Here is a 5,459-nt window from a genome sequence, read left to right on the forward strand (position 1 = left end):
GGGGTTGAGGTTGTATTGCAGGGATTTTTTTTTCCTAAAAAAAAAAACTGTACAGTTTGACATTTAACCAAATTAACAAACATTAATTGCACATAAAACCCACTTTGCTGAATTGCAATGAGCCATTTAACCCTATGGACCAATCCACCCGAGAGCTTATAGAAGGAGAAGCGGAGTTGGCAATTCTCAAACATTAAGACGCTGAGCTTCCTATACTCTAGCTCCTTCGAGGTCAGAGAAAGCTATGTTGCAGAAAAAGAACAGGAGTCGAAATTAGCAATTTGGCAGCATTCTTCAAAAAGAAAAATGTAATCTCAGGACTTTCCTGGTGCTCTCAATTCTGTCTGCCAGGCCCTGTTGGTAGACTAGAGTCTTACTTGTACTCAGGGCAAAGGAGGTTGCTCCTCACCATTATCGCTTTCCTTAGCAAATATATAAAAATTAAGGGACTTTTTTTTTTTTTCCATCTTCTATTTTTTTTTTTTGGTGGGGGTGGCTATGTCTCTCTCTGGCTAATTGCTGATTTTCTCTTAGCCCAAGGCTATGACATTTTCTGTCACATCACTTTTCTCGCCAGCAGTTCCTCATCACAAAAATCACCTCCCTGTACTGTCTTCTCCAAAATGCGAGAGAATCATAGGAATCCATCTCTACTTCCTATCCCCACTGAGAGTGCGATTCTTGGAAACACATGACCTACAACCACAGCTTTCCTTGTTTATTTTCCAGTAGGACAGGCTATTGGTCCAGACAGGCTATTGGTCCCAAGAGGGAGGGCACTGGCCATGTCTGTTACATTCACCATCCTATATTCAGATCCACCATCCATCTGTCAGTTTGCCATACTGTGGGGGCTTATGTATTGCCATGATGCGGGAAGTTATGCCTCCAGTATTTCAAATACCAGAAGAGTCACTGATGGTAGACAGGCTTCAGAAGAGCCTCCAGACTAAGACAGATTAGGAAGAAAGGCTTGGTGATCTACTAATGAAAATTAATCAGTGAAAACCCTATGTATCACAACAGAATACTGCCTGATACAGTGCTAGAAAATGAGCCCCTAGGTTGAAAGGCACTGAAAATACACAGTGCCCACAACAACGGATTTGATCATGAAGATGCCACCAGGACTGAGCAATGTTTCGTTCTGTTGTACATGGGGTCACTATGAGTTGGAGCCAACTCAATGGCAGCTAACAACAACAATATATTCAGTTACTGACTCCTCATATATCCACATTAACTGATCAATAAAATTTGGTAAGTGAATGAATGAGTGGTTAAGTGAGATGACATTGTTTTACGTTTGTTTGTTTTCCCATAATGTCTTCCAAAATATAGTGAGGTCTGAAGGAATCACACGTGGCCACCAGAATCACCTTGCACACAGAAGCTTCTGATAAATCATGTGCTGTTCCGGAAAGTAATTCTCATTTTGGTTTTGCGTGTAGCCAAGCACTTGAGTGGGCTGCAAACCCACAGAACCCAGGACATCAGGAACCAGCCTTTGGAACAATGTTTGTTGGGGTCCCCTAGTCTCACTAACAGTTTCTTAAGAAAGAATTCAGCAGAAGAGGAATGGTCTAACTTGTAAAATATGGAAATGACCGTTGAGTTTTGTTTTATCCCCACTTCTTTCCTCTATTAGAAAGTTCACACACCAGGCATGAGGAGTTGGGGAAACATTAGTGGAAGACAGCTCTCTTCCACCTCCAGGGTAGAATGCAGATATGTATCAGTCAATCACAATGAGTAGAAATTGGGGTAAAACTTAATGTTAGGTAAATAAAGATAAATTAAAAATGAAATGCATTAAGTAGTCCAGGCAACAGTCTCATTTTGTATAGACAAAAGGAATAACACAAATTTAATAGTCATGCAGCTCTATATAAAATCAAAATCATCAGAGAAGTAGAAATTGACAAGTTAGGAGGGAGATTTAACCCACCACTGCTGGTATTTTCAGCATCTCTGTACGTGGCTATAAATCCCTCCTGGAAACAAACCAAGGAGACCAACCAACTTAGTCTCTAACTAATGGCCAGCCGAATAGCTAACCAAATGAAACAACATACTAACACTCTTTGAAAGACCAAGGACATGAAAATTTAATAAGGTTATGGAACATTTTAAGTAACATGCAACACTGATTTTAAAGATAATAATTTTGTACCTTATTCATAGAGAATACTTTTTTTATAAATGTCTATAACATAGCTACAAAAATTGATTGTCCAAATAAAGTTCTGAAGATGCAAGTTCTCCAAACACCAGTTCAATCACAAAACAGTAACGTTAGAAACGTAGAGCAAAAGATTTAACGAAAAAATGCAACCATTTTGAGGAAGTACACCTTTAAACAAGTGACAGGGCAGACAAAGATCAAAATAAAAAACTTATTTATAAATAAGTATGAAATTATACAATATATGGAACCCTGGTGGCACAGTGGTTAAGAGCTCGGCTGCTAACCAAAAGGTCAGCAGTTGGAATCCGCTATCTGCTCCTTGGAAACCCAAGGGGGCAGTTCTGCTCTGTCCTGTGGGGTTGCTATGAGTCAGGATCAACTTGACAGCAACAGGCTTGGGTTTTTTTAGAATATATAAAACGTCAATACACAACAAATAAATCCATATGAAATGTATCAAACATTGTAGTCAGGAGCAGATTCATAGCTTGACATGTTTAATAGTTTAAATGTCATATATATATGAGAAACATGTTTAAATATTAAGTATATGAAAAAGTAATACATCAAATTATATATACTGTTATGTATAAACGTTATAGATATATAGCTGTAACTATGTATATATACAGAGAGATGTTATTTTTTCACTTAAGTTAAAAAAATAAAGCCTATTAAAAATCACATCGAAGGGAATAATATAGGTAATGGCAACTTATTAAATTGAGAAACAGAAAAATCATGTAGGTAATCAATACATCTAGGAGCTGACACTTTGGTGTAATGGGGCAGAAAATAAAATGGGCTCTGGGAAGTCAAGTAACAGAAAATAAAAGAGGCAATGCAAAAGCACAGTGGATGTTAAAGAAACAAGGCAGGTTTTGAAACAGAACTATATGTGAAACTCATTAATTAATTCGAGAATCACAGTGCAGTCTTAAAACACTTTCTAGGAAGCTATCGAAATGGATTCATCTGGCTAGATCAATAACTATTTATTTGAATAGAATTGAAAGAAAATTTCAGAAGATGGTTTATGAAAAATAGCCCTGGGTATAGAACATTTAATAAGCAAGTAATTTCAAGGATTAACTAATTTTCACAATATATAACCTTATCTGGGACATATAAAAAAGACAGATAATTCCTCAATTTGTTTTATGAAGTTTAGCATGACTAATTTCATGCTAACTAAACTGAAATACTACAAAGGGCAAGCTACAATTCATTCTCATTTGGGAATATAGATATAAAATATCTATATTATATAGATAATATATTATCAAATTGAATCGAGCAATATATTTAAATAATAATATCCATTAAGAAGAGCTTGATACCATCATAAAAGTATCATTTAATAACAGGGAGTCTATTTATAGGTTACTTCTCTTCGATATGTCAAAGAGGAAAAAAAATGTATCTCAAAGTCAAGACAATACTTAATAAAATTAAGCATCACGTTCTGATAATATTTTATCTAAATATTTTCTTAACATTATAAATAATATCTATCTGTAGTGTACTGAATAGTGTCCCTCCAAAACTTCATGTCTATTGTAGGAACCTCAGAATGTGGCCTTATGCAGAAATAGGGTCTCTGCAGATGTGACTAAGGATTGAAATGAGATCATACTGGATTCTAGTGGGCTCCAAATCCAATAAAAGTGTCCTTATAAGGTACAGACAGAACACAGAGAAGATGGAGGCCAAGACTGGAGTGATGCATCAGCATGCCAAGAACACCAAGGATTGCTGGCACCCACCAGCAGGTAAGGGACAGTTTCTCCCTCAGAGCCTCCAAAAGGAACCATCCCTGCTGACACCTTGATTTCCAACTACTAGCCTCTAGAACTGTGTAAGAAAAAAAATTCCATTTTTTTAAGCTACACAGTGTGTGGTCGTTTGTAATGGCAGCCCCAGGACACTCATATACCATCTCAAAGCACAAGCTACCACCACATTCACTGAGAAACACCAAAGCAAAACCAGCAATAAGTGGTTCCTGAAGAAGAAGAAGAATGTGTGCCCTGTCAGAGAGAGGCCGCTCTGCCTCCTGCATATGCCAACCTCTGGTCCAGCTTAACCAGGAGGGAAGAAAAGGAAGGTTACCAGTGCAGGTATCTGACAGCTGTCCTTATGTTTACTTCTCTGACCATTCTTTCTGCATGTGAGGAGACTGAGGCTCAGGGACACTCCCATGCTGGCCCATGATGAGCTGGCTGGTTGCTGGGACAGTGGCTGAAACAGGTCTCAGCTAATGCCCGTCTGATTTCAGCGCTGTGGTCTTCCCACCACCCCAAGCTTCCTCCCCAGCCTCGTAGAGGTGCCTCTTCGCAGGGTTGCCTGTTGTTGACTAGTTGCTTCCCTGCCTCCTCCAGTAACTGTGAGCTCTCCAAAAACAGGACACCTGCTTAAATGTCTATACTCATTCTGTTGTCATCATGCGTCAGTTCTGTAGAGTCAATTCCAACTCATAGTGACCCTACAGGACAGAACAGAACTGCCCCATAGGGTTTCCTAGGCTGTAATCTTTATGGGAGCAGACGGCCAGGTCTTTTCTTCCTCGGAGTGGTTGGTGGGTTCAAACCACCAACCTTTTGGTTAACAGCTGAGTGCGGCCCTGGTGACACCTGATTTTAGCCCAGTGACGACACTGATTTCTGAGTCCAATAAATGTGTGTTGTTTTAAGCCAGTAAGTTTTGGTAGTTTGTTATAGCAGCAACAGGAAAATAATACACACCCTAACCTGTCAAAAAAAAGTACCACGTCCTAGTTAAATAGAGTCTGGGTGTATAATTTTTAAGAGCCACCAGACACCATAAAGACATACTAACAATAAACATGAACATGTAAAGAGAGAGGAAATTGATGGATTTATACTTTACAAAGCTCTTTAACACTGGTTGCCATCAAGTCAATTCTGAGTCATAGCAACCCCATAGGACAGAGACAACTACCCCACAAGGTTTCCAAGGAGCACCCGATGGATTCAAACCGCTGGCCTTTTGGTTAGCAGCCAAACTCTTAACCATTATGCCACCATGGTTTCTGGTCTTTAATATACATTATCATTTAAGCCCTAAAATACCCTAAATGCTAGTATAGTTATTCCTAGTACAGTCTCCCCAGTTTACAAATGAGACAGCAGAAGCTCTGGGAAGTAAAGTAACTCACTTAAGAAAAATATGTACTTGATATTTATTGATATATCAATGGCAATGCTTCTTTCTGTTATACATAAGGTTTCCATAAGTTGGAGCCAACTCG

The sequence above is a fragment of the Elephas maximus genome, chromosome 21 (genome assembly GCF_024166365.1).
Source record: "Elephas maximus indicus isolate mEleMax1 chromosome 21, mEleMax1 primary haplotype, whole genome shotgun sequence".
Taxonomy (NCBI): domain Eukaryota; kingdom Metazoa; phylum Chordata; class Mammalia; order Proboscidea; family Elephantidae; genus Elephas; species Elephas maximus.